This window comes from Pleurodeles waltl, chromosome 2_1, assembly GCF_031143425.1.
Source record: "Pleurodeles waltl isolate 20211129_DDA chromosome 2_1, aPleWal1.hap1.20221129, whole genome shotgun sequence".
Lineage (NCBI taxonomy): Eukaryota > Metazoa > Chordata > Amphibia > Caudata > Salamandridae > Pleurodeles > Pleurodeles waltl.
The window spans coordinates 170412690-170426816 of NC_090438.1; positions in this window are offsets into that span (position 1 = coordinate 170412690).

Here is a 14127-nt window from a genome sequence, read left to right on the forward strand (position 1 = left end):
TGCAATGCCCATGCCAGTGGCATGGGCACTGCAGGGGCCCCCAGGGGCCCCGCGACCCCCCCTACCGCCATCCGGGGACCGCCGGGATCTGGATGGCGGTAGGGGGGGTCGGAATCCCCGCGGCGGTGCAGCAAGCTGCGCCGCCGTGGAGGATTCAATGGGGCGGCGGTACACTGGCGGGAGCCCGCCAGTGGTGCCGGTCCGACCGCGGCTTTACCGCCGCGGTCAGAATCCCCATTGGAGCACCGCCGGCCTGTCGGCGGTGCTCCCGCGGTCCTCCGCCCTGGCGGTCAAAGACCGCCAGGGTCAGAATGACCACCTTAGTGTCACTAGTGATTTTACCTACTAACCACAATGGTAACATTTTACAGTTTGCAAATGTATTGATTTTAATTTAACTCTAAAATCCATAACACCAGTTTAAAATATTTGATTTACTTTGTTTTGGTGTCTAAATTTATGTGAAAATTGGCTTTAATTGTATAAATCAGTGTTGAATTTCTTTTGAGTTGGGTCAATTACTTATCATCCATGTTGGTACTCTGAAATGCTTAACACATTCCTCTAGTAAAGCTTGACTGCACTTTGCCACTCTACCAGGACTGAGCTAAGGATTTATTATTGTGAATTCAAAAGACCATCTTTGGGGTATTTTGAGAGTAATACATAGTGCAGCCTAACCAGGATCAATGCATAATACTCCACTTTCATACAACTGATGAGTCACAACATGGAATAAAGCATTCAAAACAGTCCTTTTCTCTACGTACATATGTATATTTTAAAAGTAATTCTACTAGCTAAAATATTGTAGACAGTTTTTAATAAGCACATCTTGCTAAATCATTATTTGGTTGTGTGGGAATTGGAGTAGAGCATGTTTAACTAAACCTGATACAGAAATTCGCTATAGCATTACATCCTGAAACCAATCAATCAATCAATCAACAATTTATATAGCGCGCTACTCACCCGCAAGGCTCTCAAGGCGGTGGGGAGGGGGGGGGGTCCATTACTGCTCGAAAAGCCAGGTCTTGAGTTGCTTCCTGAAGGAGAGATGGTCCTGGGTCTGCCGTAGGTGGATGGGGAGGGAGTTCCATGTCTTGGCTGCCAGGTAGGAGAAGGATCTTCCTCCGGCGGTGGTTCTGTGAATGCGTGGTATGGCGGCGAGGGCAAGGCTGGTCGATCGCAGCTGGCGGGTGGGCGTGAAGAGGGTGAGGCGGTTGTTGAGGTACTTGGGGCCCAGGTCGTGGAGTGCCTTGTGTGCGTGGGTGAGGAGTCTGAACGTGATTCTCTTGTTGACGGGGAGCCAGTGCAGGTCTCTCAGGTGGGCGGAGATGTGGGCGTGGCGGGGGATGTCCAAGACGAGTCGTGCGGAGGCGTTCTGTATGCGCTGGAGTCCTTTCTGAAGCTTGGCTGTGGTTCCTGCGTAGAGGGCATTCCCGTAGTCCAGTCGGCTGGTGACGAGCGCCTGGGTGACCGTTTTCCTGGTTTCGGTGGGGATCCAGTGAAAGATCTTTCAGAGCATGCGCAGGGTGTTGAAATAGGATGACAAGACGGCGTTGACTTGTTTGGTCATCGAGAGGGAGGAGTCCAGGATGAAGCCCAGGTTTTGTGCGTGGTCCGTTGGCTTGGGGGTGGTGCCCAGGGCAGGGGGCCACCAGGAGTCTTCCCAGGCGGAGGGAGATGATCCCAGGATGAGGACTTCTGTCTTGTCTGAGTTCAGTTTCAGACAGCTGTTCTTCATCCACTTGGCGACGTCTTTCATTCCTTCGTGTAGGCTGGCTCTGGCGGTGGCGGGGTTGTTGGTGAGGGAGAGGATCAGCTGGGTGTCGTCGGCGTAGGAAATGATGTTGAGGTTGTGTTGGCGTGTGATGGCCGTGAGGGGGCTCATGTAGACGTTGAAGAGGGTGGGGCTGAGCGAGGATCCATGAGGTACGCGGCAGATGACTTCGGTGGCTGCGGACCGGAACGGGGGGAGGCGGACTCTCTGGGTTCTTCCGTCGAGGAACGAGATGATCCATTCCAATGCCTTTTCTTGGATTCCGGTGTTGCTGAGGCGCTGTATCATTGTGCGGTGGCAGACTGTGTCGAACGCTGCAGAGAGGTCCAGGAGGATGAGGGCAGCTGTTTCCCCGTTGTCGAGCAGGGATCTGATGTCGTCGGTGGCTGCGATGAGGGCGGTCTCGGTGCTGTGGGTGGGTCGGAAACCGGACTGTGAGGGGTTGAGGGATCCGTTGGTCTCGAGGAAGGCGGCGAGCTGTTTGTTGACGGTCTTCTCGATGACTTTGGCAAGAAAAGGGAGGAGCGAGATGGGGCGGAAGTTCTTGAGGTCGGGGGGGTCCGCTGTCGGTTTCTTCAGGAGGGCGTTGAGCTCGGCGTGCTTCCAGCTCTCCAGGAAGGTGGCGGTGGTGAAGGAGATGTTGATGATGTCTCGGAGTTGGGGTGCGATGATGGAGTCGGCCTTGTTGAAGACGTGGTGGGGGCAGGGGTCGGAAGGGGATCCGGAGTGGATGGTGCTCATCGTGCGGGTGGTGTCTTCGGTGCTGACTGGGGTCCAGTTGCAGAGGGTGGTGGTGGGGGGCATTGGTTCGGTGGTTGGGTGCGCGGTCTGTGCGCCAAAGCTGTTGTGTTTGTCAGCGATCTAGCGGTGGAAGAATGAGGCGAGTGAATCGCAGTGGTCTTGTGAGGGTGTGATGTCGTTGTTTCCGGCGCTGGGATTGGAGAGCTCTTTGACGATGCTGAAGAGTTCCTTGCTGTTGTGGGTGTTGTTGTCCAGTCGTTCTTTGAATGTTGTTCTTTTGGTGGTGCGGATCAGCTGGTGGTGTATGCGGGTGGCGTTCTTGAGGGTTGTAATGTTTTCTGTAGTCTGGTCGTGGCGCCAGGCTTTCTCGAGGGTGCGGCAGTTTTTCTTGGATGTTTTGAGTTCGTTGGTGAACCACGAGGCTTTCTTGCTGCCGGGTCTGCTGGGTGGGTTCTTCAGAGGTGCGAGATCGTTGGCGCAGTTGGTGAGCCACTTTGTGAAGTTGCGGGCTGCTTCGTTGGGGTCCGTTGCGGTAGCCGGAGGGTTTTGGCTGAGGGAGGTGGTGAGCTGGTCGGCAGTGATCTTGCTCCAGCTCCTGCGGGGAGCCTGTTGCGGGTGGTGGTGGGTCGTGGTTCTCCTGAAGTTGAAGTGGACGCAGCTGTGATCAGTCCAGTGAAGTCCGGTGGAGTGGCTGAAGGAGATGTGCTTGCTGGAGGAGAAGACGGGGTCAAGCGTATGGCCGGCGTAGTGGGTGGGGGTGTTCACCAGTTGCTTGAGTCCGAGGTTGGTGAGGTTGTCCAGCAGGGTGGTGGTGTTGCTGTCAGTGTTGTTCTCCAGGTGGAAGTTGAGGTCCCCTAGGAGGATGTAGTCAGAGGAGGTGAGGGCGTGCTGGCTGATGAAGTCTGCGATGGCTTCGCTGAATTGTGTGCGTGGTCCCGGGGGTCTGTAGATGAGAGTGCCTCTGAGGGTGGTCTTGGGGTCGGTGTGTATCTGGAAGTGAAGGTGCTCGGCGGCGGTGAGGGTGTCGTCGGAGTTGGTCGTGATGCGGATGGTGTTCCTGTGGACGATGGTGAGGCCTCCTCCGGTCTTGTTGACGCGGTCCCTCCGGGTGATCTTGTATCCGTCCGGGATGGCTATGGTGATGTCGGGGGCTGAGGAGGTGTTCATCCAGGTTTCCGTGAGGAAGGCGACGTCTGGTGATGTTGTGTCGAACAAATTCCAGAGCTGTGGACGGAGCGGGTGTTGAGCAGGATGCACTTGAGGTGGGTGTTGCTGGTGCTTGGCCTTTCAGGTGCCGTGCAGGTCCGGAGGCAGGTGAAATTGCAGGCTTGGCAGGTGAAGGGTCTGTCGGTGCGCCTCGGGGTGGCTCGGTAGCAGGCGGGGTTCACGTCAGGTTTGAGTGCGTTGAGGGTGGTGGCGTCGTAAGTCCGTCCTGTGGGCTGGCAACGTCGGGGGCCAGGGGTCCTGCCGCTGGGCGCGGTCCAGGCGCGGACGGGCGCAGAGGGGCTTGCCTCTGGTGCGCCTCTGGCGCGCCGGCAGCGCGGCCGCACAGCAGCCTGCATTTAGAAGGGTGGAGGGAGGGAGGAGCAGCAGCTGGGAGGCGGGTGGCGAATGGGAGAAGATGGGGCCGGGGCCGCAGGCGAGGCAGCAGCGGGAAAGGAGAGCGGGGGTGGGTGGGGGGAGAAGGGCACTGAAATAAACCAACAGCAAGAGCAAAACGGGCAAGCTAAAGGCAGAAAGCTAAAGGCAGAAAGAGATTAAAACGAGCAGAGGCTAAAGGCAAGAAACAATACAAACAGTACAATAAGAGCAAAACAGGCAGGCTAAAGGCAGAAAAAGAAACGAGCAGAGGCTAAAGGCAAGAAGCAATGAATACAATAAGAGCAAAACAGGCAGGCTAAAGGCAGAAAAAGAAACGAGCAGAGGCTAAAGGCAGAGTACAATTAAGGGCAGCAGACAAGCAGGAGGAGGGAAATCGGGAGAGAGAAAGACGGACAGAGGAAGAGGTCAGATTTGATACTTACCACCCACCACTGGGCCACCAGGGATGAGGCGCAGGCGGGAGCCTGCAGGTGGAGGAGGGCCTCGAACTTCGATCAGCAACAGCGGCGAGCAGGCAGCAGGCAGAGCACTAGCAGGGAACGCTAGCGCGGTGGGGGAGCGGACCTGGCCTGAGAACAGGTCAAGGTTCGCCTTTAAAGGCTCTGACCCAACTTATCAGTCCGAGCTGCAGCTTCTTCATTGGGCATGATATGATAAATATAACATGGTGTGAGAATCTCTTTTTTCTGGCAGCCCGATTCCCAAAGGCATTTCAAAGCCTTATACACTACTAAGAAGTTCTGAGGCTGGTTTTAAATATAAACATATGGAGAAGGTGGAGAGAGAGCTCAATATAATTAACATAGGTAAGACTGAGTGTCTTGCTCAGAATATTCAAACTCTTTTGGAGGGACTGCACTAACACATACACCACTACATTGACACATGGCCAGGAAGACACTGAGGGTGTGACACTGCTAGTCATGTTTGATATCCTGACCCAATGGGATATACACCTATGGACAAATGACAGATGCAAATAACAACAGATGCCACTCCAGAGCCACAAGGGACAAATTTAAAACCACACAGTGACAATTACATGGTCTTAACTGGCAGTACAACTTGGAAGATGAATCTTCCAATATCACATCAATAACACTCAATCACATACCCTTCAAAGCAATATGTACTGTGTAAGGGATGTGTAATGTGTTTTGCTGCAGGTCAAACACCATGAGACACATGATGCTGACTCTAATGAAGGTGTCATGGAATCATTGAGGCAGTTCCAACATCTCACATCACTCCTGGGGTGACATTGCCCACTAGCAATAAGGAAGTGGACTGTGCTATGAACACATATTGATGTGACAATAATGCAAGGTGCACACTGCTACACATATGGATTGAGACAATTACACATATGCATAACAGATGTACAGGCACATGGACCTTCTGACACTTAAACCTTCAGCCCCACAACCATGTTAGCCAGCTTACCTGGAGCAGGTTCAGTAGTGTAGGTACACGTTTGCCAACTCGGTGAGGGCACAAAAATAGGTTTGCCTAGAACTTGTCACACATGGAATATTTGTGCATTGTCAATTGTTCAGTGCTGCCAACTTATGGAGATGCGTTGTACATTCATGTCACCTAGCCAAATCAAAGGGCCACACTTTTGTTTTACAAATGCTATTACATATGTTGAATTGTATGGGATGTTCAGGCCATATAGTGCAACCGTGCTACCACCACAGTGGAATCGATTGCGTGTGTGGAAGTATCATGTCACCTCCAGTGAAGGCACATGGACAGTTCTCTCACATGACATAATGCATGGGAGATACACAATGAACTGCAAGTTTACATATATACCGCTGACATCAGGTCAATCAGCCAAACAGCAGTTTTGATAATTAAACAATACAATGCAGAAAGAACATCCTAGAAGCCTAGGATCCCACACAATAACATAAACACAGATGAGTCACAGACGACACAAGATAACAACTGCCATGCAAAGTGATAATCAAGGTGCAAGCAACATCCAAATATTTACCCTCATTTTTTCTTTCAGCTGATCAGGGTTACGGGATCCAGCCGTGGATCATGACTGCATTTGCCAACCCAAGCACAGCATCAGAGCATGCCTATAATGAGGCACATCGGAGAACACGCACCATAGTAGAGAGGACTTTTAGCATCTTGAAGTCCAGATTCCAGTGCCTCAACATCACTGGAGGCAGCCTCCTAAATTCACCTGAAATGGTGTGCAAGATCATTTTGACCTGTGCCATCCTGCACACCATTTGTGTAAGGAGGAGCAAGACCCACAAATGCCTGAAAAGGAGGAAGAAGAGGATGCTGTTCATGAAAATGAGGGGAACCATCCAAACCCTGCAGCAGGAATGCGTCGGAGACAACACATTGTGCAAAACTTCTTCTAACTATAGTCACAATCACCACTTTGTTATCAAATGTCTTTAAACACCTACCTTCATCACTCAATCATGCTCTGGGTAATGTTTATGCATTACATGATCCCTAGGAATCATAATCAGAGTTTAGCCTCATGGAGCATTGCAGAAATACAGTTTAGGATACTGAAAAAGCCACATCACATTTAATGGGTATGAATGTACACCCAATATCACACACAGTGTAAATTACATCTATCCTGTCTATTTTACATGTTAAGGGAAATATCAGAGGACCACAGCTATGACACACATCCATGTTGCCAACATGGTCCATTGCAGCACATGACACACAACTAAGACACCATCAATCATAAGGAAAAAATGTCTCATACATGAGGGAGTGGATGTGCTATTGCATTGGTAACAGGAATGTATGACCAGACCCTTCACAGCAGTAAGTGTGACATCAGCTATCTTTGCAAGGAGCATGTGTGACAAGGAGTCCATCTAAGCAGAAAATGGATAGCACGAGTGTCCCAGATATGACAAGCATTGCTCACAAGACATGCCCTGCGCAGTCCATCCCAGGTAATAAGTCCTGCCACTGCCATGTTTTCAGTCTCTGGTCACCCTTCTCTCGGCGGCCCTGTAAATGGACTATCTGTACCCTGAGAATCTTCCTCTACACACACTCAGACTCCCATTCTGACTCCTGTGTGCTTCCCTCTTCAGTATGGCATGCCATAGTAATAGTTCATCAGTCTGCATGGACTTCAGGTCCGATAATGCGCTGCCTGGTAGTCGGTAGGACCTGTAATCAGCTATCCATTGCTTCCCATGTGAAAGGTCCAGTTGGTCCTTTGAACTTGATTCCCAACTCCAGGACTTGTGAGAGACTGAAGCTGCACACGCCTGTGAGTACTTCCATGCAGACCAGCCAAATTTAACCTGCCCTTCCATTGCTCCTGCCTGGAACTGCTTAGAAGCTGCCATTTTCTGAATCTCCTTGTTGTGCATAGGTGTACAAATCACTTGTATAACAGAGCCCTTGGGGGATTGCGTAATATTGCAGACCACAGCACAAAAACAGTTTTAGTTTCCACAGTGTTGTTCCAGCTTTTCCCAGTCGGAGTCTGCTCACTGTGTATTTCATGTTAGTTCCTGACAGAGCCTGCATCCTGTTCGCCCGACTGGTTCCTATCTTTGCCTTAACCATAGAGGTTCCCTGTGGCTACATTTGTGTCATAGTTGCTTTCCATGCCCTCTCTTTCCTCCTGGGGTATTGTGTCTGGTAGGTCTACAATGAATACTTAAATAAATAGTATAGTTTAATCAGTTTCCTTTTCATATTCTGTTCTGTGACATGTATTCAAATTGCCTAACCCAGCCCCCATCTCTTGTCTGGTTTTGCATGTATTCATTAGTGCCAAACAGTGACAGTGTGCTATGGCTGTATGCATGAATTCGGTATGGTGCCTCCAGCACAACAAAGAAGGGTTGCCAATGTGTATCTAAGGACAAAACATGTTTGTGCCCTGTTGCAGTGGGAATTTTAGAGGCCACCATGTGTACAAATGCTGTGATGAAAGCTGCCTGTTTCCTATTACTGATCCATAAAGTTTTTAAACATACCAAGGTTGCCCTGTCGTCAGCCTTATTAGAGATCTGCAGTGCCATAGCTGGACTATCCCCATGTGTGTCATTAGTTGTTCTTTGGCTTTAGTTCAAATCTGCTTTGAAGGATACTCTGTTAATTCAGGAAATGACTCCACAGACCTGCACGTAACTGTGACAGCATGGAGGCCAATACTGACACAGGGTACACATGGCCACACACTTTAACTGGACACCTTTGTGCACTGAACCACTGGAAATATGTGAACACATGCAGTATCGTCTGCTGGTCCTCCACAGCAACAGGAGAAACATAGGTCATTTACATGACTCAAACTGTGGTGTACCATAACTTTTTTGGATTGGATTGGGGACTCTGTGTCACAAACACTGTACCTACCTAGCATGTTCAAATGATGCACTCATGGGTAGTATACACACAAGTGACCATGAAGTGGTATCCAACATTCGAATACATGTGATGGCTTACATTTGTAACATTGCCATTATCAACCGTCCTCTATCTATCCTGTGTATAGTTTGTCATGGGAGATGTTTTGTCCCCAAAGTCAGGGAAGTTCACACAGCATAAGATGCAACAGATATGACAAACACATATCATGACTGATGTACCTCAATGAATGGCATCTGACGGTTATCCACAATTACAACACATGCATACAAGCACATTATGCAAAACACGTCTTGTGACGTTCACACAGAGGCCCAACAACAATTGAAATAGCCAATTCACAGACATAAACACACAGGCCATGAGTAAAATATTTAAGTTGCGTAGCCTTGCTATCCTCTATTGATGCACCACCTGCTCAAACTAGGGAATACCAATTTTAATTCCAAATGTTTGGGTTGCTGTTGCATCAGTTAAGAGTGCTAATCCAGCACAACAACATGAGTATTATAGTCCGCAGTAGTGTGGATTGCCACATGTGCCCAAACACTAGAAGACACACAGCAGGCCCTAACAGCCTATCGTAGTATAGTTATAGCCTGCATGAATGTTAAAAATGTTAAAAATGACACAAACACAGTTAAAGACATTTATTTTGACGCAAAAGCGACAAAAAAGACGCGTATGCGTCAAAATATCCTACATATGCGTTAAAAAAAGACACTCACAGCCATTATACATCGATTGATCCCTAGCATTAATTCCAACACCGCACACCATGAAATTGGTTATCCATGAAAACTATATTGATCCTTGAATGCAGGGGAATTTTTAAGCCTATGCATCAAGAAATATTGATGTAAAGGCAGTAAGCTTCATAAAATTACACGCATCATAATAAAAACGTACCGCATTTGAGACAGGAAGTAATGTAATAGGATGTCCTGTTTACAGAAATGGTACAGTGGGTGTACTTTCACATTCACTTTGCAGTCTGTGATTCTTCTAGACTGCGTGGCTATGTAGAGAGTTGTGTCTGTCAAAATTGTGCTTTTGTCTCCTGTGTGCCATTTCAATTGTCATCTGTTGTGTTTGTAATTGTGAGAAACTAGGGCTGATTGCAGAGGCCCCATAACTTTTTGCCCCCATTTTCCACTTTATGCTGGTGTTTTCCTGACTCTGATGGTGCCCTGGGTACTGCTAACCAGTCCCAGGGCCTGTGCTCTGTGTAAAATGGATATGCAAATTAGGCTGATTATAATTGGCTAAGTTAACCTACCTATAAGTCCCTAGTATATGGTAGGGCATGTAGGTTTAGGGACCACAGCATAGGTGGTGCACACCTAGGTGCATTGCTGAGGTGCCCAGTGTCATTTTAAAAGCAAGCCTGCCTTGCTGGCTGCTTTTAAATTAAAGTTATATGCAAATTCGACTTTGGAATTAAAGGTACTTCCAAAGTCTTAAACTACCTTATTTTTATATATGTCACCCCTAAGGTGTGCCCTATGTGCCCCTAGGGCTGGGTGCCATGTAACTATAAGCAGGGACTTTATAAAAATAGATTTATAAGCCCTGGTGAGGTAAAAACAGCCAAATTCGTTTTTCCCTCATTGAAGTAAATGGCCTTCATAGGCTAGAATGGGCAGACTTTATTTTTAATTTTAAAGTCTCCTTAAATGTTACATACCAAGAATTTGGTATCAAATTGATTCTTATAATAAATCCCACAACTTCCAGTTGTTGGATTTAATATAACTAGTGCAGGTAAAAAGTTTAGACTTTACCTAAAAAGTTGCCAATTTCAGCTCTGCATTGTTTTTGCTGCTGTGCTCTGATTGGCCAGCCTGCAGCAGCTTCTGCCAGGCTACTTTAATGAGGTGTGAAGTGGCCAGACTTCACACAAAGGAATGTGCTTGGGGGAGAGAATCTCCCCTCAGCAGATGGTGAGGCAGGAAGGGGGAGGGCTGCCAAACTGGTCTTCAAAGGCAGAGAAGGACATTTGCAGCACCCAGCAACACCCCCACATCCTGCAACCCCAGTCAATTAGGTGCCCCCTTGATTAGATTAGGAGAGGGCAGGAGAGGGGTGTGTTTATGATTTTTAGCCACACCAGTGGGTGGGCTCAGCCAGATCTCTCCTCCAAAAATCAGATTCATCCATTTTGGATTTTTAGAGACTGTTGCCTTCTGGGATGGATTTTTGCCACACTTCCCAGGAAGTGGTCATCACAGGGGGACGACCCTGTCCCTGATTGGAGAACCAGGGCCCCCCTGCTTTTCACCCAGGAGCAAGGATAAAACTGGCAGACCTGCACCCACGCCTCAGATCCCCTCCAGAATTCAACAAGAAAGGAACTAAAGAAGAAGAAGGACTGCCCTGCTGGACCCCTGGCCTGCACCTGGACCCTGCACTCAGAAGGACTGCACCAGCTGCACATTTGGGCTTCACCACAAGAAGGACTTTGCCTGGCTTCAACTGGTTCAAGGAGGGACTCCCTGTTTGCTACAGGTGAAAAATTGCTAACCAGAGTCCCCTGCACCAACTCCTGAAAGAAGCGACCAGCTGACCACTGCCCAGTGGCCAAAAAGGAGTTTGCGCCAGGTGCATTCTGGGAGTTGAAGTCCGCACCCCCAAGGACCATCACAGAACTTCTGGACCCTTGGGGTGAGCTGTGGACCCCAAAAGAACCTTAAAAGAACATCTGGGTGAAGCCCCAGAAGTTTGGAAAAGATTGGAGAATTTTTGAAAAAAAGCTCCATAAAGTGACCGACCCGACGCGGAAATTCTAGCCGGCTTGCCTCAACCGCAACCCGGCCTGACTTCGTGGTTCGTCCCGGTAAAGAAAAACATCCAAAAAAGAGACTAAGTCCGAACGTAAAAAGTTGACCGGGACCTCCCAGCCATCGTATCCGAGAAGGGCTCCATGGACGTCGGATCAAGATCCAGGTTTACCCCGGTCGAAGGATTTTCATCTCGAAAAAACGACTAAGTCCGAAGGTAAAAATCACCACCGAGGAAACCGACATCGCGTATCCGGACAAGGGCTCCAGGAGGTCGGATTCAACTGGCAGGTTCGTCCCGGTGAAGAAAAACTTCAAAATAAAGACTAAGGCCCTCATTCTGACCTTGGCGGTCTTTTCGCGAGACCGCCGAGTTACCGCCGCGGTGAAGACCGCCGACCGCGGCGGTATGCCGCTGTGCGCATTCCGACCGCTGGGAGCGTTCCGCCGGGAAACCGCCAGCAGCCACACTGGCGGTCGGCGGAAAAGTGGAGACTGGTCAACCTCCAGCGCCACGCCAGCAGAACACCGCCCACAGAATTACGACCCACATATCTGTGTGGCGGTCTTCTGTTGGCGGTGTTCTGTTGGCGGTCACCTCCCCATGGCTCCCGTTGCCTCCCGGAGGACCAACGCACAAGGTAAGTGAGGGGAGGGGGAGGGGGGGTGTTGTGTGATGTGGGCGTGCATGGGGGTGTGCGTGTGAGTGTGTAGAGGGGGTGTGTGAGTGCGTGTATGCGGGCGGGGGTGCTGCTGTGTCTATGGGTAATGTGTGCTGTTCGGCAGGTGCGCATGTCTGCATGTATGTGTGCGGGTATGTGTCCCCGTTGTGTATGTGTGTGTAGGGGGTGTGTATATGTGCATGTTGGGGGTGTGTGCATGTCGGGGTGCATGTATGTGCATGTCGGGTGGGGGTGGGGAGGGGGTTCGTACCACCTCTGGGGGGTGGCAGGGGGGTGGAGGGTGTGGGGGGAGGACTCGGGTGGGTAGTGGGGGGTGGGGGAGACCCCTATCAGTGCCAGGGAAGGAATTCCCTGGCCCCGATAGTGCTTACCGCCATGGTTCGCATGGCGGTTCCCGACTGCCAGAAACCGCGGCGGTAGGCAGGGTCATGATACCGTTGGCGGTCTTGGGACGACCGCCGGGCCGGAGTGCGCAAACTCCAGCCCGGCGGTCATGACCGCCGTGGCGGTCGGAGTGGGGAAGTGGCGGTCGATCGCGGCGGTGACCGCCGCGGTCAGAATGCCATTTTTCCGACCGCCGGTCTGTTCGCGGTCCGACCGCCGCCTCTCCGCCGACCGCCAAGGTCAGAATGAGGGCCTAAGTCAGAAGGTAACTTTTTAACCGAGGCCTCCCGCGACTTGTAGCCGAGCAGGGCTCCATCGCGGTCGGCCTGAAAGTTTGACTTTGCCCCGGTCCTGGTGCAACCAGATGACCCGATTGGCGCTTTTTGTTTCTAAGCGCTAGAAAATAATAATACTTTAAAAATTCATATCTCCGGTTCCCCTGAACCGATTTTAATCGTTTTTGTGTCATTTTAAAGATAAAAATATAAGCTATTTTTATAAATTGGTTTTGGATTTTTAAACTGTTTCCTGTGTTTTATTTAATTACTGTTTTGTGATATTTGAATGCTTTACACTTTGGTGGTCATTCTGACCTCGGCGGTAACAGGCGCCTACCGCCGGTCAGAAATCCTCCATAATCCCGCCGCGGTCGCGGAAACCCGCCACGGTCATTCTGACCCGCAGAAGGCAAACCTCCGAAAATCCGACCGCCACAACAGACCGCCAGACCAGCGGTCGGCGGAAAAGTGGAGGTGACAAAACCTCCACCGTCACGCCAACAGAAATACGCCCATCCCATTACGACCCACGAATCCACGCGGCGGTCATTCAAACGCGGTATTCCATTGGCGGGACACACCGCCGCGGTCAGAATACACACAAACGAACAAAACTCAGCCACATTGGACGATTTGAATCCCACACACCTGATACACATACACACACCACTCCCACACACACAATACAATATAAAACACCCACCCACATCACCCACAAACCCCTACGCTAAAAAATTCGTAAAGAAGGCAAGAGCGAGACACCAGCATCCAAAAAATAACAGCCACAGCCACTCAACACCATCACCCACACACTATCCACACACAAAACAACACACACCACCACACTCAACTCACTTAAATACACATACTCCACCCCACACATCATACACACCACCCCATGGCACCCCAAAGACAACCCCGCTTCACAGACGAAGAACTCAGGGTCATGGTGGAGGAAATCGTTCGGGTAGAGCCCCAGCTGTTCGGCACACAGATACAATACACCAGCATTGCCCGGAGGACGGAGCTATGGCAGAGGATTGTCGACAGGGTCAACGCAGTGGGACAGCACCCCAGAAATCGGGAAGACATCAGGAAGCGATGGAACGACCTACGGGGGAAGGTGCGTTCCATGGTATCCAGGCACAACATCGCCGTGCAGAAGACTGGCGGAGGACCCCCACCTCAACCCCCACAATTCACATCATGGGAGGAGGAAGTCTTGAACATCCTGCATCCTGACGGCCTCGCAGGAGTCGGCGGAGGAATGGATACTGGTAAGTTGAAGCTTCAATACTGCTTCCCCCCCACCTGCATGCCAAATCATACCCCAAACCTCACCCCCATCCTCGAACCCCACCCTCACCCCCTTCCTCGAACCCCACCCTCACCCCCACCCCCACCACCATCCTCACCCCCACCACCATCCTCACCCCCACCCCCAGCACACCTATTCCCCGCCAATGTCTCACCATCACAACCCACAC